At 42.6% G+C, this 25758-nt stretch overlaps 1 protein-coding gene across 1 annotated transcript in view; it reads right to left on the reverse strand.

The window, feature by feature from the left end:
* The window catches only part of LOC126335591 (cytochrome P450 9e2-like), a 75230-nt gene extending 53820 nt beyond the window's left edge, over positions 1-21410 (reverse strand). The window contains exon 1 of the mRNA XM_049999033.1: positions 21300-21410. The gene's annotated coding sequence lies outside the window, so the exon portion shown is untranslated. The remainder of the gene's footprint in view (positions 1-21299) is intronic.
* Positions 21411-25758: the final 4348 nt, after the last annotated feature.

Genomic DNA, 25758 nt, shown 5'->3' on the forward strand with positions numbered 1-25758 from the left:
CAGGGCACACGTTTGTAAAACGTCTTCTCCTGAGGGCGGGACGGTAGTTTGCGAGGCTGTTATGTTGATACTATACTGACGGAAAACAAAATCGCAACAGCAATAATGAATAGCGCAACAGAAACGGAAGCTGGTAGGGGTCTCACTACATCTTACAGGCTTTCAAAAAACAAAATGATTATGTGGTGTGGTGGCCATCAACTATGTACCTTCAGACTCAGAGTTGAAATATTAAAAGTTTTATCTGGTTTCGTTGTCTAGGGGCTGGAATATGTAGTTGCCGCATTACAAGCCAAATACTGCTGAGTCTACAGTATACAATATGAATGTACACATGAATCGAATGGCCGAAGGGTCTTATCACTGAATAATTGTGAATTTTGAATGTTATATAGAAATTTATAAATGAAAGATTGCAGTTAAATATATTCTGCAGGTACTATTTTAACGACTTTAAATGATGAGTACAGTAGTAGAAGTACCTTCAAGAATGCCCTTTATTACTGTAAAACTCTTATTGGTGTCAATGATCCAGCAGTTAATTAAAATATAAGTTGAATAACAGCGAAACAGTTGATTCCTACTTCATGTAATTAGTTATGAAGAACAACATAGCTCGCGAGATATTCACTTCTAAATGCATACTGTGTCATCACTTCAGAAGCCACGGAAATCACACAAGAGCACAACTCGGCACTCCGAAATATTTCTCTCTACGCGACCAAGCGCAAGCTGTTCCACTCTCGAAGTCTTCCCTGCGACTCTGCGTCCGTCGTATCGTACTGTCTAGAACTCTCTCACGTTCTCTTTGGAACGATCGCTGTGATTGGCTAGAGCGCTCCCACCCTATCTTCAAGCCAACGCACACTCACAAACATAATGAAACACATTCGAAATACTTGAAATTACAATAACTTGAAATTAAATAAATATACCTTCAGCTGGAGCATAAACACGCTGTAACACACATTATTAAATACATAAACAAATTAAATAAACATAAATCAAAGGAATAGAACAGAAGTAAGCCAGTAGCCTAATGTCTCTGTGCTTTCTAAAACACATAAATAATTGATCAATTTCTTCATGAATAGTATATATCGGATATAAACAGAGACACAGATGAATACATATATTTATAAGCATGCCATGCTGCTACCGTTTTTTCGTGTAACTCTGGAGTACTTATGGCCTGACGCGATTAATAGTTATCTGTCCCTTTGACCTCCAATAACTCATGTACTATTCAAGTTACATACTCGTAATTTATACCAATTTAGGTTTACACTAATAGCTTTCTAAAGACATGTCGATCGACGAAATCGGAGGAACTGTTTAGATTTCCGAAATTCGTTACTGAGTATTACTCGCAGAATTGACACTCAGATACTACACTTTAAACTAATGAACATAGTGAAAATCTGATTACACCATTAGAATCATTCTGCAAATAATGGTAATGTACATGTTTCTTTTCGAGATATCATGATTCCTCTGACTACTACTAATTTTAATATGAACTGTCAAATATCTACCATTAAGGTTTCACACTGTCTGCCATCTTTGGCACTCCTGGCAGGGAGTGTGCTCCCTGCTGCCGTAGAATAAGCAGCTGACAACAGCAATTCGTATACTCCCAGCTCACTTATTTCTCACATTGTTTAATTCGTAATTTCTTTGAGTGTTTTTGGTACTTGCATTGTTTAATTCATACATTTCGGGGGTATTATAGTATTTGAGAGTTATAGCATCGCGTTTTAGACCTGAATAGTGTAAAATCACGTAGTCTCCTTCCGCCGCCGAGCAGTGTGTCAGCAGTGCGCAAGTAACAGCATTACTGCACTTACTAGGCAATCTTGTATTTTAATAAGGGTTTAAATTTTGTGTCGATTTGTTTGTGCTCTCTGTAGATTAGTTCAGACGTTCTTTGCACAACAGTACTTAGCATGGATAGGGATTGCAACTGCTGTGTTCCGATGCAGGCTGAGTTGGCATCCCTTCGCTCCCAGCTTCAGGCAGTGTTGGCTTCGGTCACACAGCTTGAGGCTGTTGCCAATGGGCATCACTGTGGGGGTCCGGATGGGGGTTTGTCGGGAACGGCCAGCTCGTCCCACGCATCCCCCGATCGGACTAAGACTGTGGCTGCCCGGGATACTGCCCACATTGAGGCTGATCCCTCACCTGTGGTAGAGTGGGAGGTCGTCTCGAGGTGTGGCAGGGGGCGAAAGACATTCTGGAGGGCTGAACGGAAGGCCTTTCCAGTTTGTCTGACGAACCGGTTTCAGGCTCTGTCTCAGGCTTATACTGATCGTCGGCCAGCCATGGCTGCTTCTGCTGTTCCAGAGGTTGCCCCTCAGTCTGCAAGATCCGGGCGGTCGCAGAGGGTGGGCTTACTGATAGTTGGGAGCTCCAAATGGTTCAAATGGCTCTCAGCAATATGGGACTTAGTTAGCACACTGGACTCGCATTCGGGAGGACGACGGTTCAATCCTGTCTCCAGCCATCCTGATTCAGGTTTTCCGTGATTTCCCTAAATCGCTTCAGGCAAATGCCGGGATGGTTCCTTTGAAAGGGCATGGCCGATTTCCTTCCCAATCCTTCCCTAACCCGAGCTTGTGCTCTAATGACCTCGCTGTCGACGGGACATTAAACACTAACAACCACCACCACCACTATGGGACTTAACATCTGTGGTCATCAGTCCCCTAGATCTTAGAACTACTTAAACCTAACTAACCTAAGGACATCACACACATCCATGCCCGAGGCAGGATTCGAACCTGCGACTGTAGCAGTCGCGCGGTTCCGGACTGCGCGCCTAGAACCGCTAGACCACCGGGGCGGGCGGCCCCTTAGGGATATGGCAGCAAGAGAGGGGAAGAAAACCAATGTGCACTCGGTGAGCATACCGGGGGGAGTCATTCCAGATGTGGAAATGGTCCTTCCGGATGCCATGAAGGGTACAGGATGCACTCATATGCAGGTGGTCGCTCATGTCGGCACCAATGATGTGTGGATCTATAGATCGGAGGAAATCCTCTCTGGCTTCCGTCGGCTATCTGAGTTGGTGAAGAGTGCCAGTCTCGCTAGCGGGATGAAAGCAGAGCTCACTATCTGAAGCATCGTTGACAGGACTGACTGCGGACCTTTGGTACAGAGCCGAGTGGAGAGTCTGAATCAGAGGCTCAGACGGTTCTGCGACCATGTGGGCTGCAGAATCCTCAACTTGCGCCATAGGGTGGTGGGGTTTCGAGGTTCCGCTGGATAGGTCAGGAGTCAATTACACGCAGTAAGCGGCTACACGGGTAGCAGGGGTTGTGTGGCGTGGACTGGGCGGTCTTTTAGGTTAGATGGTGTCGGGCAAGTACAGACAGGACAACAGCCTCAAAGGGTGCGGGGCAAAGTCAGGACATGCGGGGACCAAGCAAAAATCGGTATTGTAATTGTAAACTGTCAAAGCTGCATTGGTAAAGTACCGGAACTTCAAGCGCTGATAGAAAGCACCGAAGCTGAAATCGTTATAGGTACAGAAAGCTGGCAGAAGCCAGAGATAAATTCTGCCAAAATTTTTACAAAGACACAGACGGTGTTTAGAAAGGATAGATTGCTTGCAACCAATGGTGGCGTGTTTGTCGCTGTTAGTAGTAGTTTATCCTGTACTGAAGTAGAAGTTTATAGTTCCTGTGAATTATTAAGAGTGGAGGTTACACTCAACAACCGAGCTAGGTTAATAATTGGCTCCTTTTACCGATCTCCCGACTCAGCACCAATAGTGGCAGAACAACTGAGAGAAAATTTGGAATACATTTCACATAAATTTTGTCAGCATGTTATAGTCTTAGGTGGAGATTTCAATTTAGCAGATATCGACTGGGACACTCAGATGTTTAGAATGGGTGGTAGGGACAGAGCATCGAGTGACATTATACTGAGTGCACTATCCGAAAATTACCTCTAGCAATTAAACAGAGAACCGACTCTTCGAGATGACATCTTGGACCTACTGATAACAAACAGACCCAAACTTTTCGACAGTAAGTACAGAACAGGGCATACGTGATCATAAGGCCGTTGCAGCATCCCTGAATATGGAAGTTGTTGTTGTTGTGGTCTTCAGTCCTGAGACTAGTTTGATGCAGCTCTCCATGCTAATCTATCCTGTGCAAGCTCCTTCATCTCCCAGTACCTACTGCAACCTACATTCTTCTGAATCTGCTTAGTGTATTCATCTCTTCGTCTCCCTCTACGATTTTTACCCTCCACGCTGCCATCCAATGCTAAATTTGTGATCCCTTGATGCCTCAGGACATGTCCTACCAACCGATCCCTTCTTCTAGTCAAGTTGTGCTACAAACTACTCTTCTCCCCAATCCTATTCAATACCTCTTCATTAGTTATGTGGTCAACCCATCTAATCATCAGCAGTCTTCCGTAGCATCAGATTTAGAAAGCTTCTATTCTCTTCTTGTCCAAACTATTTATCGTCCATCTTTCACTTCCATACATGGCTACACTCCATACAAATAGTTTCAGAAACGACGTCCTGACACTTAAATCTATACTCGATGTTAACAAATTTCTCTTCTTCAGAAACACTTTTCTTGCCATTTTCAGTCTACATTTTATATTCTCCCTACTTCGACCCTCATCAGTTATTTTGCTCCCCAAAGAGCAAAACTCTTTTACTACTTTAAGTGTCTCATTTCCTAATCTAATTCCCTCAGCATCACTCGACTTAATTCGACTACATTCCATTATCCTCGTTTTCCTTTTGTTGATGTTCGTCTTATATCCTCCCTTCAAGACACTGTCCATTCCGTTCAACTGCTCTACAAGTCCTTTGCTGTCTCTGATAGAATTACAGTGCCATCGGCGAACCTCAAAGTTTTTTTCTTCTCCCTGGATTTTAATACCTACTCCAAATTTTTCTCTTGTCTCCTTTACTGCTTGCTCAATATACAGATTGAATAACATCGGGGCGAGGCTAAAACCCTGTCTTATTCCCTTCCCAACCACTGCTCCCCTTTCATGTCCCTCGACTCTTATAACTGCCATCTGGTTTCTGTACAAATTCTAAATAGCCTTTCGCTCCCTGTATTTGACCCCTTGGAAGAGAGTATTCCAGTCAACATTGTCAAAAGCTTTCTCTAAGTCTACAAATGCTAGAAACGTAGGTTTGCCTTTCGTCAATCTTTTTTCTAAGATAAGTCGTAAGGTCAGTATTGCCTCACGTGTTCCAACATTTCTACGGAATCCAAACAGATCTTCCCCGAGGTCGGCTTCTACTAGTTTTTCCATTCGTCTGTAAAGAATTCGCGTTAGTATTTTGCAGCTGTGACTTATTAAACGGATAGTTCGGTAATTTTCACATCTGCCAACACCTGCTTTATTTGGGATTGGAATTATTATATTCTTTTTGGAAGTCTAAGGGTATGTCGCCTGCCTCCTACATCTTGCTCACCAGAAGGTAGAGTTTTGTCACGACTGGCTCTCCCAAAGGCATCAGTAGCTCTCATAGAATGTTGTATTCTCTTGGGGCCTTGTTTCGGCTTAGGTCTTTCAGTGCTGTGTCAAAATGTTCACGCAGTATCGCATCTCCCATTTCTTCTTCATCTACACCCTCTTCCATTTCCATAATGTTGTCCTCAAGTACATCGCCCTTGTATAGACCCTCTATATACTCCTTCCACCTTTCTGCTTTCCCTTCTTTGCTTAGAACCGGGATTCTATCTGAGCTCTTGATATTCATACAAGTGGCCCTCTTTTCTCAAAAGGACTCTTTGATTTTCCTGTAGGCTGTATCTATCTTAGCCCTAGTAATATAAGCCTTACATCCTTACATTTGTCCTCTAGCCATCCCTGCTTAGCCATTTTGCACTTCCTGTCGATATCATTTTTGAGACTTTTGTATTCCTTTTTGCCTGCTTCATTTACTGCATTTTATATTGTCTCCTTTCATCAATGAAATTCAATATTTCTTCTGTTACCCAAGGATTTCTACCAGCCCTCGTCTTTTTACCTACTTGATCCTCTGCTGCCTTCACTACTTCATCCCTCAGAGCTACCCATTCGTCTTCTACTGTATTTCTTTCCCCCATTCCTGTCAATTGTTCCCTTATACCTTCCATGAAACTCTGTACAACCTCTGGTTTTGTCAGTTTATCCAGGTCCCATCTTAAATTCCCCACTTGTTTATAAAATGATAGGTGGTAGAAATCGAAAACAAAGATCAGAGGACGGGAAATCGTGGAATTATGCAGTGCAGAGGACATAATTTGCATTTCGTAGGACAGCAATACTCTTATTTGTCTTCCGATCGAATTGTACACTGTGGTCACTGTGCTATGTGCTACTCTAGGCACGCTGCATAGTTGTTACCGCCCTGCGAGGGGTCTTGCTCGGACAGCAGTCTGTCGTTACTGGGCCTGCCCTCCGCTTCCATGCAGCGCCACAGGGGAGCAGGCGGCCAGCAGTCAGAGACAAGTGGCAGATGACTGTGGTGTAAGGCACTCTTCCCTAGGAGCGCAGTGGTTGGCGTCTACCACGAAAAATAGATTTGTTTTCAAAGGTTAGCATCTTCCTCCCACAGCTGTGCCCTAATGAACTACGACATGCATTACGAGGGATGCAGCTGGTGTCTGTTTGTCCCAGAATGAATAAAGGACGCTTTTCTAAAGATAACAAAAAAAAAAAATGGTTCAAATCGCTCTGAGCACTATGGAACTTAACTTTTAAGGTCATCAGTCCCATAGAACTTAGAACTACTTAAACCTATCTAACCTAATGACATCACACACATCCATGCACGAGGCAGGATTCGAACCTGCGACTGTAGCGGTCGCGCGGTTCCAGACTGTAGCGCCTAGAACCGCTCGGCCACCTCGGCCAGTCTCTAAAAATAGTAGATGTGTCAAATTTTCCAGCCACACTCAGTCACTTGCCAGCAAAGAAAGGATGTTTCTGATAGCTCCCTCTATCTGTTTGTCCCAGAATTTTTTGTGTTCACAGCAGCGGTATGTTTCTCAACCACCTGCACGCAGTTTGCTTGAAGAAAAATAACGCAAGTTATAGCTTGCTGGCATGGCATTCTGAGTTACTGTTGGTCCTCTGCAAAATAGAGGGTGAAGTCTGAAGGAGTATAAATCCCAAACCCGACCACAAAATTCATCAGTCTCTGACAGTACGTAGCTGTGTCCGTGCGAATCTCGCAGTATCAACATGAAGTTGTCGGCCAGTAGTGACCGTGGCGATAGGAAATGGCCGAACATGGGCCAACTGCCATGGAAATGTTTATAAAAAAAATACGATTCAAACTGCGACAGGTATAAAATTTCGTAGCAAAGTATTCAAATTTTTTCCAGATTGTGATACATTCTTGTAACAAGTGGTTATAAAAGTTGTTTCCTTTTGCCATTGCAGCATTCATTCCCGAAATGCTGCCTGAATTAGAGCGTGAGCTGGAAGCTGAAAATCACTGGCAAGCCGAAGAGGTTGTACTAGCATCACGTAAGTACATCTCAAAATTCTGGGTGTGATAGTTTTCATTTTCAGAAAACATATCATAAAGTATTCAAATTGTAACGAGTGCTTATAAGATTTCTGCTGTTCTTCCACCATTAGACCAGCAACAGCTGGATGGTGAAAGTCAACAACAGAAGCAAAATCAAGAGGCTGTGCTATCATCGTGAAAGTACATGTCCAAATTCAGTGTGGTAGTTTACACGTTCATAAAACAGCTCTTGATGTATTCAAATCGTAACAAGTGCTTATAAAATTTTTGATCTCGCTGTTGCAGCATTAGAACGACAGCTGACCGACCTTGAATGGCTGCTGGAGACCGAAATGCTACAAGAATGTAAGTACGTTTGTAATACATTGCGTTAGGAATTTTTTTCATTGTACACAATTGTTCTAGATGTTTTTCATCGTACACAATTGTTGTAGATGTCGCTTTGGAACAAAAGGAGATGCAACAAGTCCACTAAAGAGACAGCTTACACTACACTCGTTCGTCCTCTGTTAGAATATTGCTGCGCGGTGTGGGATCCTTACCAGGTGGGATTGACGGAGGACATCGAAAGGATGCAAAAGAAGGGCAGCTCGTTTTGTATTATCGCGTTATAGGGGAGAGAGTGTGGCAGATATGATACACGAGTTGGGATGGAAGTCATTACAGCATAGACGTTTTTCGTCGCGGCGAGACCTTTTTACGAAATTTCAGTCACCAACTTTCTCTTCCGAATGCGAAAATATTTTGTTGAGCCCAACCTACATAGGTAGGAATGATCATCAAAATAAAATAAGAGAAATCAGAGCTCGAACAGAAAGGTTTAGGTGTTCGTTTTTCCCGCTCGCTGTTCGGGAGTGGAATAGTAGAGAGATAGTATGATTGTGGTTCGATGAACCCTGTGCCAAGCACTTAAATGTGAATTGCAGAGTAGTCATGTAGATGTAGATGTAGAAAAGGAGGATGCGAATCCAGCAGGGATATGTGTCGCCAATGATGGCCAGGAGTCATCCCTTCCATCTGGTATTAACTTTTTTTTCGTATGTATAATCAATACCTCGCTGTAGGCAAATTCAGTACAGACTTTTTTTGTTGTTGTTTCTTATAATCAATGTCTTGTAGTAGACAGCTTCCATGAGATATATCAGTGGCTCCACAACAACAATTCCAGCGAAGGTGAAATACCGAAGTGAGTGCATCAGATGGCGGCTACTGAAAGGCAGTTCCATTTCGCCCTCTTGGATGAGGAGGAGAAATATTTGATTGGGTGGGAGCATTAGCTGGAAGATCGTCTGGGACAAAGAGCGTAAAAGGTGATTATAATGCAACTCTCGTCGTTATTATTCTGTAATGTTGATGTACTTAATTGTTGTTATTTGTTTATAGGATATATTTAAAAAATCTTGAGTGTTGTACTTAATTTTTTCCGTTGTTCATATGTTACAGAGGTGCCACCAACACTACCACCAGAACAGGCTGCTGCAGCACGGGCACCTAAAGTGGTGCTTGTGGGGGGGGGGGGGGGGGGGCAGGCTTCCACTGCTATGCAAAGTGCCGCTTGTGGCTGTGCCTGAGGCACTGAAAATATTGGTAGCAACAGCTTTAGTGCTTACAATATAATGAGAGGTAACAAATAAAACACATACATGGTTACACATATTTTTATTCAGTAATTATACATGGTATGCACTACATCAACAGGTTCTTTCTTTATCTTAATACCACTACAGAATATAGAAAATAAAGCCTTCTTGTAAGCACAGAATTCAACATGTAGTTCTCTCAACCTTATTAGCTGTACATCGGTTTCCATCGACACCATACTGACACACTGCTCGAAGTTGTCTGCATGCACACTGTTTGTATCGAGATACTCTGCAATACCCCCATACACAGCTTTATCACAAGGCAACCATCTGTTCAGTCATTCCGATAATTTGAATTGCATTATCTGTAGACTGAACAAGCTATGACGGACTGCTGTAGATAAATGGATGTGCCACCCAATTTCACATGGAGTGTAGAGCCATTGTAGACTGTTGTAATAGGTAGAGTTAGAGCAGCACAGTAAATGTCCAAAGGAAGATGGCTCGGATGGTACTCGGTGGTCAACTGCTGCTTGATGGTGGCTTTTCCATGACACAGTTCATCCCATTCCACCTCCATAAATCGCACTTTAACACTTTTAGCTGCATTCTTGATCTCTGTCACAACACGCCAGTCTCTATCTGCAGATGCTTCTATACCAATGTGTAAATGCTTCGAACCACTAGCGGTTAACTTATACACTGAAGTGAGCAGTAATGTGCACATAGCTTAACCGATATCCTCTCATCCACTACATCCTCACTTTGTCCTTGCAGTATCAATCAATATTCTGTGATGACGCTTATGACGGATCCAGTACAGACCTGTGTCCCGCTAATTCGGACCCACAGTGCACTTCTGTGAGTCAGGGGCTGGCTGGGTGTCTTCAGCTGATAACAACAGGTCATTGTCCTGCTCCAGCAAGCTGAGCAGGTGCGCAACAGGATTCCAGGGCGCAGCCACTGATGTCGGTCCAGCCAGGCTGGGACAGATCGCTGCTGCAGACCCCGACAGCCTGGGGGCGTTGCATCCACTGATGCGTGAAGGATAAAAACAGTTACATGCGACAATAGCAGTACAAAAACTTCATCTCCCTCACACGAGGGTAGGCAGAGTCATTACGACAGGAGCACTTACTCTTCCACGACTTCTTCCTACTCTGCTTGCGCTGCTGCTGCTGGCAGCACTGGACATTCCAGTCTGGCTTTTCATGCTGACTGCAACTGAGGCTGCAGAGCTGCTGGGCCTGACTTATATCGCCGGTGTGATCAGACGCTGCGTTGCTAGGGGCTACTGACGATTTCAAGCACCTCTGGTGGTATAACTGTTTTGTGGGTGCACTTGGGCTTTCCTTCCAGAAGTGCAACGGAGCCGTCACTTTGAATTTCCCGCCAATTACTGTGTGGCCCTTCGGATGGGAGTTCAGCACAGCCTTGGGGCCCATTTATGAAATTCCCGCCAAAATTCTAAATTTCAGCCACAATTCGAAATTCCAACCATTAGGGTAGGTGGGGAACAGAGAGGGGATGGGGAGGGGGAGCAGACCGACATGTCAGCTGAGGAGATCCCAGGATGTCATCTGGGTTTGGGTGAGTGTAGGGTGTAATTAATAGATCAATTTAATCCTTTTGCATATCAATTTGATATCAAAAGTGTCCTTGGAAACCACTTATCCTATTACTTTCAAATACCTGGTGAAATTTGATGAGACAGGAATCTTGCTAAGAAACGAAAAACTGTGTCTTTGTAATATTGCAAGAGTTGAAGTTAGATGGCAGGAGTGCACACATCAGGTGAACAGAAATCCATAACACCAGACAATATGCGTGATACCTGTGCTAATGCACTAAGAGTTGGATAACATCATCCAGTTTGCATTGGGGTCTTAAGATGACAATAATGTAGTGTCCTAACTGGCCATGTAATTAATATACATAGTGACTGTAATTAAAGTTAAACTTTCAAACCGCTGTAGAAATAGCACCACTCGTCAGAATGACTTCGAATTGCAACAGAATATTGTCGAAGAAGGGAGAAAACGTATGACAGAAGAAAACTACATAGTTACAAAATGTAGCAATAGACGGCGCTGTTAGCATCATGATTTAATAGTGGTCGACTACAAGTGAGAAATGAATCATACATCAATGCCTAACGTGTACGTTTGACATTAAATAAACTGTACTACTCTGTGTGCATGGGTTTACAGGCGTGATACTGTTAGTTACGTGCGTCCATCCACTACAGTAAGGCCATATCACATCGGATGGGAAAAATCGTGTTTTAATTTTCCTGAGGCCGAAACCCGCATAAAAGTAATCAATCAGAACGCCATGCCTATCAATATTGTGCTTCTGGTCGCTTCCTTTCACGCCGTCCATCCTATGTTACCATCCATGACACCAACTCCTGTGTCTTTTATCCCATTGCTGGCATCCCCCGGGCTCTCCCCTCTCCCCTCTCCTCTATCTCCTGTACACTGTCGATATGTCCAAAGCAACCTCTCCTGTACACCTCCTCCATTATGCTGATGACAGTGCCTTCCTGGCTCTCTATCCTACACTTCAACAATCGCAACTCACCCTCCAAACCCACCTTGACCAGATCACCACTTGGTGTAACCAGTGATTCCATCATAGGCTGCACCAACCGCTGCTTCTGTCTTCACGATTTCTACCTCACCATTTATGGTAATCCCATCCAGATTACCCCCACCCTGAGATACCTTGGCCTCACCCTCGACCATCACCTCACCTGTCCACTCATCTCTTGACCATCCAGCAGAAAGCCCATTCGCACCTCTGCCTCTTGAAACTTCTGTCTGGCCAGACATGGGAATTGAACCTGTGGAAGGATTCCTCCTTTTCCTCCAACATCTCCGCATCCTTCACACTGTCTACAGGATTGATCCCCACAGCCCCTGGTTTCCTGCTTCCTCTTCATCCCCCACCTGTTGCCGCACATCTATCGCTTTATCCCTTCCTCTCTCCACCTCCACACCATCTATCTCCTTCATCAGGGAAATTCCGAGAACCTCCCCTTCCTGGACGTCTAACTTCACCATGACCTCTACTCTTCCTTCCAATTGTAACCTGGACTTGTCCCCCTCCCACTGCAGGGCCCCCCCTTTTCATCTCCTCCTCCCAGAGTGGACTTCCCTCCTTCACCCTGAGTCACTGCACCCACACCTCAGCTGTTTTCCTCTCCTGTCTCTTCCCTCACCAGCCCTCCTTTGGTGCGACCCCAGCTCATCCCCCTTTCTCTTCCCTCCGCTCCCCTCCATTTCCCTTTTCCCTTGTCCCTCCCCCTTTCAGATTCTCCCAGGTTTTTATTCATTACCGGTGTGCTGTGTTAGTGTTGTGTATGGTGCTGTTATACAGTGTCATCTAGTGATGTGGTTTTAATTGTGTGCCCGACCAGTTTATTGCCCATGACTGTTCTGTACAGACACCATCCGTCGTGTGGCTGTTTTAACCGTTCTTCAACTTTTTATCCGCTGGCTGTACTTTGTCTGGTGCCTTTTCATCTAGAGTGTGTTTTTAGTGTAAAATACTTTTGATTTATATCTCCGTTTTATAGTCACCGCTTTGTATGCTTCCTTTTCTTATGTTCCGCCTTTTTCGTTTCTACTTTCGGCCATGTTTTCTTCTTTATACTGTTTTAAATGTCTTCCTGTCTATTTATGTCTCTTGGCTGAAGAGCGACACTTATGCTGCTGCCAGCCCGCCCCTAATGGGGAATGGAAATTACAATAAAGGAAAAGAAATCAATCAGAATGAAATCTGATTATTAATTTACGCGTGACTGGTGCAAAATATGTTCAATATGCTGTCCACTGTTTGCTGCAACAAGCTGAAATTCAAAAACAGCATGTTCCACAACTGATCGAAGTGTTTACCGGGTCACGTTCAGAATGTATTGCACAATGCGTGCCTTCAATGCAACTAAGTTTGCAATCAGAACACTGAACACAACATCTTTCAGACCGCCCCACAGCCAGAAGTCACACGGATCAAGGTCAGGTGATTGGGACGGCCAGGCTGTAGGGAAATGGTGGCTGATAATTCTAGCATTTCAGAAATGGACTTGAGCAGTCGCTTAACAGGATTTGCAGTGCGCAGAGGTGCGCCATCTTTTATACAAATGATCCCTGTTGGAGAGTTGAAACGATATGGTTGCGCAAGAGACATTCATGGTGCTTACCAATGACAGTACAGGTAACAGGACCAGAAGCACCTGTCTCTTAGAAAAAATATGGCCCTATGGTAAACAATACCATAAACGTGCACAACACAGTGACCTTTCCACGATGCAGTGATACTGGTTGATTTGCGCGTGTACACATTCGACACTTCTGTGTATTGACACATCCTGACAGACTGAAGTGGGCTTCGTCTGCCCACGGCCATTCCATGCGAGCAACACATTCTAAAGCAAAGGTTTCTCTCGCTGGCAGGTCAACTGGAAGCAACTCGTGCACATGGGTAATTTTGAAACGATACCAAAGAGCGATGTTTCGCAGGATTTCAAGCACCGTGCTCTTGGGTATGTCCAACGTTTGGGCAATTCTCCGTGCACCACAAGTTTGCACACCACCACTCATCTGCTCCTGCCTTGGCGTGGTCACTGCTTTCTTTGACGTCGAATCAATTCGTTTTCTCCATCTACCAGGTTGCACACCAAAAGAACGCGTATTTTCGAATTTTCAAATCATTTTCTCCAGACCCAAGGCAGTGATCGGACTAACGCCCTTTTTCAACCCCTTCAGTGCCTGGAAATTGTGCAAAGCGACGCGCGCAGTCATCTTGTAATACAGCTTTACAAGCGGAACGCGATCCTGCACGAGGAACGTCGCAGACGCGAAAGGAGGAAAAGCCGTGTACCCAGTGTGTTTATACCAACTTCAATGGGCCGTGCGCATGACAGGTGTTTTTACTTACGTATTCTGACACATGCAGCGCCATCTACTGATCATTTTTCACGCTACTTTTTTCTTCTATCACACTTTTCCCCCCTTCTCCGATAATATTCAGCTGCAATTTGGCGTCATTCTGACCAGTGGTGATATTTCTACAGCGCTTTGAAAGTTAAACTTAAATTACAATCACCCTGTGTTTTATAAAAGTGCGGATGTTCATGTTCCTTATTTCTACAAGTTTACCACCTGCCGCTGTCCCACGCCTGCTTCAATAGTGGATCATCTAAAACTGAAGTTGGGGCACGTCGGGCCACACGCCCGACCTGCAACGCTGTCTTCCTGCAAGTAGGTACAGCCCCCCCCCCCCCCCCCCCCCCCGGCAACCCCTGTGTAATAATTCCAACGAATTCAACGTCTAGATCACATCCAACGCTATTTTTAGGGAAGCAGATTGTGTCCTGCATTGACTTTAAACAGCTAAGGTTAATGCAATGCCTATTTTTATTTTAACTATTTCCTCCGTAAATAAGAGATTGCCCTGGTCGTAAAGCTACTTGCTGTGTTTTAAATGCTGAAGCTGACCGTTCAACTGCTCCAGAACCCAATGGTAGGCCTATGCTGTCAGTAACAACGCCTGTTAAGATAAACGTCACATCACCTGATCAGCCGTGCTTCCAAACACCTCTCAGGCCATTTGAGTAAATGCTACCACGGAAAATGATAGAAAACCGACGAAACAGAACTTTAGCAATATTTGCAGACGCTCCAGCGAAAGATGCGTTGCAATACGGACAACACGTGTCCACTGACAGAAAAGAAAACCTATTTTCTAAAAGACGTAGGCCTCGATTACATGGAAAAAAACTCCTCAAATAAAGCGCAGAAACGAAATAGGCTTTTCTAATAAGCTTGTCCAAGATGCAGAAGATGTGCATGGGGGCGCACCGTACCTTACGTGCCTTAAACCATTTCTAACAATAATCTGGGTGATGAAAGGATTCAGTGTGCAAGCTGTAGGCGGGAGCGCAACTGCCAGTCTTAAAACTGACGTGAAAGATTTTTTTTTGTGAATCTTCAAAACGTGAACATCTCATCGGGCGTTTAGACGAAGAATGATAAACAGTCTGGACTTACATTTCTGTGAAACTGTTAATATAACAACGATCTCACAATGTATTATTGTAGTTTTTGTGATAAAGCTGTAAGCATTTGTGTTAAAATGAACTGTGACTATTAAAGTAGATATATTTTCAGTTAAATAACCAATGTCGTAACCAAATTAAACGATAAAATCACAACTGTTGGGCAACCTTACCCCGTAGGTGGGGTAGACTGGGCCACGTGGTATTTCTGTACTAAACATTCTTTTTACGAATGTACAAGCAGCGAGAGGTCTTAATTACTAAGGTGCAAATGTGCTGAAGCAGTGTACCAATGTTTCCACACAAAAAAGATTAATGGAAGTGTTTTAAATATAACCTGCAAAAAAATCAAGAAAGAAGTGGTCGTCCCTGTCCATGTCTCGCCTACAGTAAGTTGTCCATAGAACTGGCATACACTGCAACGACATCATTCAAACATTCGGCCGCAATAGCGAGACACAAAACGATGAAGTTCGGTTTTACAGACGTCACAGCCACTTGTGGCAAAGAAACTGAATTTAGCTATACTCCTGAAGAATTTGTTGATGATATTACCATACCAAACTCCGCCTGGGGTCACTTGCCTCCCAACAGCCGCTGCCGGTCCCAAACCCTGTTGAAGGAGGAGGGTTGCGCATTGGGCTAACAACCTCGTCCTGTAAAAAACTCTTTGTTACGAAACACAAACTTGCCAAGGACGTGGATGGATACAATGGAATACGAAAACTGCAAAGGGAATACGATATACGATTTAGAAATTTTGATTTTCGATCTTGGAATGTTCAGAGCCTGTATAGACCAGGAGCCATCCAGACTATGGTCTCAGAAATTAACCGATATAAACTGTACATGATGGCGGTACAAGAGACAAGATGGCTACGAGAAGGAACTCACAAAGAGGATGGAGACACTCTGTTCTACGGCAGATGTGTAGATAAACACCAATTCGGCGATGGTTTTGTAATACACGACTAATCAGCAAATTCGGTGAAGGAATTCAAAGCTGTTGACGAGAGAATATCTTACATAGTACTTGGAAACCAAGTGTCAGACATCATATACATCAATGTTCATGCCCCAACTGAGGATAAAACAGATGAGGAAAAGGAAGAGTTCTGTGACCAACTAGAACAAACCAATTGAGAGCACACCAACTGGAAATATCAGGGTAGTGCTGGGAGATTTTAATGGAAAAGCAGGAAAAGAAGAATTCTACATACGAACTATAGGAAGGCACAATTTGCATGATGAGACCAATGAGAATGGTCAGAGGATGGTCAACTTAGCTATCTCAAAGAACCTGAGAGTATGTTCGACTTACTTCAAATACAAGAGAATACATAAGGGAACATGGTGTTCACCAGATGGAAGAACCACCAACCAGATAGATCACATCTTGGTGGACCAGCGCTATAGCCATAGAGTCATGGACGCCAGGTCGTATAGAGGAGCTGACTGTGCGTCAGACCACTTTATCATTGTGTGCAGGCTTAAACTCGTGTTCACCTACATGCATAAGAAGAAGGGGACACTAGAACCTACTTTGAATGTTGAGAAACTACCAGAATGTGACATTAGAGAACAATATGCTATAGAAATCAAAAACCGTTTTGAGGTCCTAGAGACCCTGGAAGCAGGAGGGAACGTGGAGGAAAGGTGGAAAGAAATAAAGTCCACGGTACTGTGTGTAGCGGAGGATATATTGGGAAGAAAGAAGATAATGAAGAAGAGGAGATGGTTCAACGAGACGCGCCGGAAGGCTACAGAAAAGAGAAGGAAGATGAGGAAGAGGTGGCTAACTGACAGGGAGAATGAGCAGTAAAGGGAACATTTTATAAACATCAGAAGGGAGACAAAACGAATCCTAAGACCAGACAAGAGAATGTATCTAACCAGTTTGCTAGAACAAGTTGAGGCAGAGAACTAAAACAAGAACTCTAGGCAATTCTTCCAATACATAAAAAATCGGAAACGTGGATTTCAGAGCCCAGCATTTTTCATTAGAGATAAGAAAGGCAACTTGATAAATGACAAGGAAAGAATTGTGGAAAGATGGGAAGAATACGTCTCACAATTGTTTAATCGCCCAGACTCGGATGGGATATTATCAGCAAACACTACGGAGGAAAGGAAAGATGAAGAATGGTAATTTAGGGAAGAAGACGTGAAGATCGCAATCAAAGGACTCAGAAACACCAAAGCCGCAGGGGAGAACAAGATAACATCAGCATTAAACAAGGAGGTGAGAGCTTACACACACTATATATATATATATATATATATATATATATATATATATATATATATATATATATATATATATAAAACTGGTCCATTTGATATGGGAGAAGGAGACACTGCGAGAAGAATGGGAATTTTCTATAATATGCCCAATATACAAGAAGGGAAGCAAAATGGAATACGGAAACTACAGAGTAATTAGCTTGTGAATGTAACGGATAAGTTGCTGTCCATCATTATCCTCAGAAAATTGCAACCACTCATAGAGAACGACAATAGGTCACATTTTCACACTAAGACAATTGTTTGAAAAACACTGGGAATATGATAAAGATACCTACAGCCTGTTCGTCGATGTCCAACGCGCATATGACAGCATGGACAGAAATAGCCTATACAGTGCAAAGCGTGACTTCAGAATCCCGGAGAAGCTAGTGAGAATGGTGCAAGCTTGTATGGAAGGGTCAAAGGCAGCAGAACGTTTCCGAGGAGCCACGTCAGAAACATTCGAGACTGAGACAGGCTTAAGACAAGGGGATGCTCCCTCATGTATTCTGTTCAATGTCATCTTAGAGAAAGTAATAAAAGAAGTGTAGGCAACAGGACTGGGCTGGAGTAGCGACGGACGGTAACTTCAATTCTCTCGCATACGACATAGTACTACTAAGTGAACCAAAGCACAAGTTGAAAGGAATGTACCAGAAAATGAAGAAGACGAGAGCAGGAAAAATTTCTTGAGATAGCTGACAAGAGGTTCAAGAGAGTACACCAGTTCATATACTCGCTATTTTGGTTTACAACGGACGACAACATAAAACTGGACATCAAGGAAAGAATAGCAGTGGGAATGAAATGCATGCATTTCCTCTGAGAAACGCTTGACTCTAAATCGATCTCAGTCAACACTAAGATGAAAATCTACAACACAATGATATGCCCAGCGGTTATGTACGGTTCAGAAAAGTGGAGCATGACTAAGCTAGAAAAAGAAAAACTATTAATATTTGAAAGAAGAGTAATGAGGAAGACATGCGAACCGGTTTTAGAAAACGGAGAATGGAGGAGGAGGAAAAACGAGGAAATCTACCTTATAATGCGGCATCTAACAATCCTGCAGAAGGTAAAGAGCAGAAGAATTCAATGGGTGGGCCATGTAGCCCATATGCCAGTTGGAAGACAGGTGAAGATGGCACTAGCGGGAAAACCAAACACCAAACGCCCCACTGGACGACAAAGGCAGCGCTGGATGGACGAAGTGGAAAAGCACCTAGCAGCCCCGGGAACTGAAGACACCTGGAGGAACCGGGCACAAAACAGGAAGGAACGGAGGCAGTTTGTGGAAGCAGCGTGTGGTCTGCAGGGCCTGTGATCGCTGGATATCTACCTATTACCATTCTAACGTAATAGTTATTTCCGAAAGAAAAGTCGAAAACTAAATTAAAAATGTAACTTTTGACAAATTAGTATTAAAAGAACCACATTGGCTAAAGATTTTTGTTGTGTGCTGGCTGAAGCAGGGCCAGCTTAGAGCTCAAGCGACACAAAGCAAATTTACACTGAGGGTGTATGGTAAATATCAGCGAAACAAACCATTTTCACCCTCACCTGATTTAGATTTATTTGTAAAGTTCTAAACAAGTGCCCAAGTAACGGAAAGTAATGTATGAATGAGGGAAAGGGGGGGGGGGGGTTGTCAAATGATGTGGCGCTCTTTTCGGCTGCAGCTGTTAATATTTTGCAGTTGAAAGCTGGCAGCGCCGCTGCGAGCTGTCAGGGATCTACTTCTACTGTGTAAGATATAACAGGGTGATTCAAGAGGATATTCAAATATTTTAATATGTTATTCTACAAGTGAAACTAAAGAACAATGTTCATATAAACATAGATCCGCAAATGTTTAGTTACGGTTGGTAAAAGGTTTTGCCTGAAATTCGACAACTTCGCTAATATAAAGCCATCACAAAACTGTATGAGGTTAAAGTAAAGCACGATTTCCATTTGTTTTGTTGTTATTGGTCTGGTGAATCCAATAAAACATGTCCCAGACGCGTATCTGCAGTAGTTTCCAGAACATCCCGACAAGTAAAGATTATCATACAAGTAATTAGTTTACTTTCGATTAGGAATATAGAAACGTTTATGTCATTGTTGGCAACCGTTAGCGAGTTGTTTCAGTCGTTTCCTAACCTTGAAATTAATTAGTTTTTTGTATTTATCAGTGAAAGAACATAATAACAATAGTGTATTTAAGTAAAATCACATAGTAACTGATGTAGTTTGTAGATTATTTATGAAATAGGGATGCCTTTCAGAATTAAATTCTCTACAACTTCTGTTGAAAATTTTGTGCAATTGCTTGGAATTTAAGAAACAAATTGGTCCAAGTAGTTAATAAATTAAAAATTTTACGTAATTGTTTCTATGCTTCTCTGGATGTTCTGCAAAACTACTGCAGATACATGTCTCGGACATGTTTTATTAAATTCACCAGCTCAATAACAACAAAATAAATGGAAAGCGTGCTTTACTTCAACCTCGTGCAGTTTTACTATGGCTTCATATTAGCGAAGTTGCTAAATTTCAAGCAAAATCTTTTATTAGCCGTAACTCCGTAGGTAAATATTTGCGGAGTTATTGTTATATTAACTTTTTTCTTTAGTTTTACTTGTAGAATAAGATATTAAAATATTTGCATATCTTCTTGAATTATCCTGTAGTACACTACCTTTTTTCCATTCCCGCTTTCTAAATTAAATAGTCCCATTTTCTGTAAAAACGTCCACGGCTGTCTGCCGCTAACACGGCTGTCAGCTGTCTACTTAATTTATTTTCATGGAACCCCAAAAAAGATTATATATGGAACGTTGTATCAATATTTCATAATTTCGCAGTAGTTAGAAAGAATTAAGTCAATGTAGACGTGTTGGAAATTTTATGATCCGTGCACATACTCCACATCAACATAAAAAGGAAGCTATAGATAAACTAGACGTATTATTTATGTACGATTATTTAGATATGTTCCGTTGGCTTTCAGTCGGTGAATCAGCGCTCGCATCGCAGTGACAAGAGAGCGGCGCGTAGACAACGCCACTCTTTCCCTTCGAGGCGTTGGCAAAGCATAGCGAGAGAACTCAAGCCCGTACACTGGGTAGTTTCAAGTACAAACAGCTCTCACAGCTTCTTCCCAGGTCGTGTGAACAGTAAAAGTAAGTGAGACGGGAAGGAATTACAGACATTGGCTGCAAGTAGGCATTTATTTAAATCAATGAGGAAAATTAAAAATTTGGGACAGTTCGGGTTTCGAATCGGGGTCTCCTGCTTACTAAGGTGATGGGCTGATCACTGAGCCATCCCAACTCGGTGCAACTGAACGGACTGCTCTAACACCCCTCCCGTCAAACTCATATTCTCAACTCTCTTTCTCTCTCTCTCTCACACTCACACACACACACACACACACACACTGCTAATGTAGTTCCCCTTGCCCATTATTCTCATTACTCGCGGCATTTCGCCGATTCCCGTAACAGTTCGAGTTTGGTATGCACACGGACTGAAGAGATCATTCGCCGTCCTCGACTTAATTATATACCTATGGTGTCTGTTCTTCCGGACATTTCCGAAAGAGCAGACACCACATGTACGCCTCCTTTGTGTTGACTGCAGCGATTTCCGTTCCGCCAGTGGCACAGTGGCTGCCATGCAGCGACGTTCCGAGACGGCGTATTGCCCTCCCTGACTGAACTGCCGCTTGGAACGCTTACTCTTCCCATTGAGTCGAGTCGCCAAAAACTGGAGTTCCGGAGACTCTACATTGGTGCATATACGGAGAAGTTATTTAAGACTGCAAAGACTGTTGTTATTAGGCTTGTGACGCGCGTCGAATTGCGTAAGACAGTACGAGTAAGCGACGTGAACGTGCCATACTTTGGCTAAGAGAGGACTCACCATAGCGCCTGTCGAGGACCTGAGAACCAGCGCCTTGCGAGCGTCGAGCCGCTGCTGACAAGACGTGCGCACTGGGGCCACGTGGTGGGGAAGTGGCTGGTGGGGGCAGCCTAGCCTCGGTGTCGCTGCAAGGTCACCTCGGTTCTCCTCGGTGACACACACGCAGCTGCGCACGCTCCGCATAACAACACAACTGGCATATCTTCTGAGAGCCACACAAATTACGCAACTTTTGCACAGCTTTTAATGGCTCATCATCTCATATTATTTGAAGGGCCAAAGTTTCAAATCAGGTAGACAAGAGCTGGCGAAATTTTCTGAAGTGAGGTACTAATACATCACCATGTCGTATGAGTTATATTGACGCTGAAGATATGTCACATGCGAGATATAGATGTTTTCCATATGTGTGATTTTCGACATATTAGGTACTGATTCTACATTTTAAAAAATTGTTGCATTCGGAACAAGAATTTCTTATTATTTAAATTTGTCCTATGAGAAGTCTGCCTTCGAGCACATCTCTTTCATCGCGTTGTTAGCTGTTAGTAACAACAGCCCATTTGTTAGAACCTGGTTTATTTGTTTTTGGCGTAGCTCGTAGCCAGAACATCAGTTAAAAGCACGCACTAGAGAGTGTCAGTTCACACTATTTCATTCTTAACATTGGTGCTCAGATGACAAGCCAGCACTAAGCAAAGAAGGGAAGGCTGAAAGGTGGAACGGATAAATAGAGGGGCTATACAAGGAGTATGAACTTGAAGACAATATTACGGATGGAGAAGAGGAAATAGATAATGATGAGAAGGGAGATCTGGTACGGTGGGGATTGTTTGATAAAATGCTGAAACAGCAAAGCCGAAACAATTCCCCTGAAATAGACGACATTCCCGCAGAATCATTGCGTTCCTTAGGACAGTCAGTTATGATAGAACTATTACACCTACTACGTAAGATACATGAGACAGGCGAAACAGTCTCAGACTTCAAGAAGAATATAGTAATTTCAATTTCAAAGAAGGCTGGTAATGTCAGGTGTGAATATTACTGAATCATCACTTCACTAAGTCATGGTTGCAAAATACTGACACAAATTGTTTTCAGAGGAATGGAGAAACTGCTCGAAGACAACCTCGAAGATGATCAATTTGAGTTCGAAAGAATTGTAGAAACACGCGCAACCATACTTCTCCTAGAAAATTCCGCTGAAAATACGGTGACGGTAGGCAAAACTACGTTTCATACATTTGTAGATTAAAAAAAAATATTTTGGCAATTGATTGGAATGCACACCTCAAAGTACTCAAGGAAGCAGGAGTAAAATATAAGAGAGAAAGGTTACCTATAACTAGTACAGAAACCAGACTGCAATTAAATGGACGTAAAAAACATGAAGTGGTAGCAGTAACTGGAAAGGGAATGAACTAGGTTGTAGCCTAGCGCTCATGTTATTCAACCAAGGAGAAAATCGGTAAGAGGTTCATGGAAAGAAACAAATGATTTGATATTTGTTTGATGTTTGCTGATGACACTATGGTTCTGTCAGAGGCGGCATAGAATATGGAAAAGCAATTGAACAGAACTGATAGTGTCTTTGAAAAGAGGTTATAATAAGAACAAAGAAAATAGAGAGTAATGGAATGTAGTCGAATTAAGTCAAACAATGTTCAGGAAATTAGATTAGGAAATGAAACACTAAAAGCAGTAGTGTGGTTTTCTTATTTGGACAGCAAAGTAGCTGATAATGACCAAAGTAGAGAAGTACAGATGATATACAATGCAGACTGGCAATAACGAGTAAAAGAAAAATTTCGTAACATCAAATATAAATAGAAGTGTTGGGAAGTTTTATTTAAAATCCTTTGTCCACAATGTAGCTTCGTATAAAGTGAAAGGTTGTCAATAAACATTACAGATAAGTAGAGAATAGAAGCTTTGGAAATGTGATGCTAAGGCAGAATGCTAAAGATTAGATGTGTGTGTAACGCTACTGGAGGCGGTAGAATATAGTAAAGGGATATTAATCACCAGTTGAGATCAGTTTGCTGCTACCTAACCATCAGAGGGCGACCTTCAAATTCTATATGGCTCATCTGTAGAAGGTGTATAGCGCGGGTTCTTCATGACTATGGCTATAAGCCCTTAGCATAGCTCTGTCATGAGGTATATAAATTTAACATAGACGAATCAGAGAATTAAACAAACACATTAATAAATGGATTGTGAATATTGAAAGAAAAGCATTAAGAGCATGGTCCTGTAGGAGAATAATGTGGGCTATAAGCAAAGGCTTAATGTTAACCGTCAATCCATTTGCATCAAACATAAATTCATTCCGAATGTTGCCCTCACGCAGGTTCTTACTGAACACAGCACAGAAACAAGAAACGAAAATGGTTGTATCTGCAGAGCAAGCGAAGCGTACGCAGGAAGTAATGAACGTAAACTGAAGGAATGGAGCCGTGCGACAACTCACTTGAGCTCCATCTATGTTCTGTAGTTCGACAATTCCAAATAAATCTTCATACAGTAACAAAATCCACCTCGACTGATAAGTTCAGTCACTAACAGCGCTTCTGTGAGTCAACGGCCACAAGCACTCATAGACATAGATATTTCTAAGTCCCAAAGTGGTGCACATCCAAAAATCTGCTGTGAGGTGGCATAGAATCGGCAGAAAACTCTAGAGCCATCACCCATCCATTCGGTAATATGATTAAGAGATCCAACATATAACTTGTATCCGGATCTATGAATGGTGGTCAGAAACCAACTCTTCGACGATTATCGATTCAGGTGCTATTTTCAGATACTGTTTGTCATGGTCATAATTTCCGATCTACTGATTTACGTTTCCTGTGGCATTTGTACTTCTGTACTGCAAAGAAATGAAAGGCGCGAACTTAAAAATATATATATATATATACTGCGGTGCCTGTAACGCAGTTCAGGTAAATCAGTAAAGGAAGTCAGGGTGGTACGGAATATTGAAATATAATTTACTGTAAGATTGTAAATAGCTTAAATAATGCACCTATGAATTATATGGAGTTCAATTCACAATATGTAGTAAAAGAAACTTGCCAAAATTATAAAATTACGTTTTCTTCTCGTTTTACAATGCAGTCTCCCACTTTTACCATTCTCTCCCAGGAATGGGACGTAGTAGGGGACGAAAAAAATTGTTTTTTCTAGCAGTATACAGCACTTACGAAGAAGAATTTTTAAAAAGATTTTTACAGTATTCACGGAGCACTTCACATCCTTCTGGCACTATTTTTTATTCAACTGGTCTTGTTTACTCTGCATCTAATCGTTTCTTCTTCCAGTTTTCGTGTTTCCCCTTTCTCCCTCTCAGCTCCTTCTTACTTTTCATTCTATACGGAGTCTTTCAAAATTGCTGCCCCTTGTTTCTTCTGAAATTTTCTCTTTATATTTTCTTTTGCTCTTCGATATAGTACTAAAATACGGATCACTGCTGTCCCAGACCACTTTAGCTTTGACAACTTTCAGTTCAAAAAGTGTCATTAACAAGTTGATTCTGTTTGTCGGTCTCTATTCTATCTGTTCAGTGCACTTTTCAGCTGCTGATAAAGATAGAGATTATACACCACTTTCAGTACTTCAATTCTAATATACATATCAGACGACGTGTTGCTGTCAGCTGTCTCTGTGGGGAGAAAATTTGCTTTCGAGGAAACAGTTCCTATTGGAAGACCATATTGCAGTTCCCTTAAAGCCGGTGGTAGCGGAGTTCATCTTGGATCTCTAGACGCATGGTGCTCTCAAAATCCTTTCCACAGAGTAGCAACATCCCTCGGGGTCCGACACAGCCAAGTTCTCACCCATAATGCAACACGTGGGTTGACACTTTATGGCAAATTAAACTCTGGATTTCGAGCCTCGGTCCGGCACACACTTTTAATCTGCCCGGATGATTCACATCAGGCACCCTTCGCTGTGAAAAATCTCATTCTGACCTGTGTGTCATGAACCACGAATATAGTGGATTCAGCGTATGGTAAGAGTCAGGCAGAATAGGCAGCAACAATAGTGCATTCTTACTTCCACAAACTTATAACATCCAAGTTTTCCATATGAGCTGAATATCCATCTGGTATAAGAACAGGGGACTCTTTCCTAGACTTCGAAAATTCAAATTTTCTTGTCCACACTAGAAATAAATTTGATGTCATGTAGCTTGTAGTTTGTTCATCAGACCATTCGCCTGATTGTAGCTGCAATTCAAATTCTTGTTTCAATTCTTCGTGGAAAAACAAGCATAAGAGACGTATAAGCTATTTCAGTAGTCACTGACCTAGCAAAAGTTTTTCCCGTCTCTGCGTACGGTAAACTGTGTGTCGCTTTTCTTACGAGCTTCATTCTCAGACCGATTCTTAGGTTTATTCTAA

The sequence above is a fragment of the Schistocerca gregaria genome, chromosome 2 (assembly GCF_023897955.1).
Source record: "Schistocerca gregaria isolate iqSchGreg1 chromosome 2, iqSchGreg1.2, whole genome shotgun sequence".
NCBI lineage: Eukaryota > Metazoa > Arthropoda > Insecta > Orthoptera > Acrididae > Schistocerca > Schistocerca gregaria.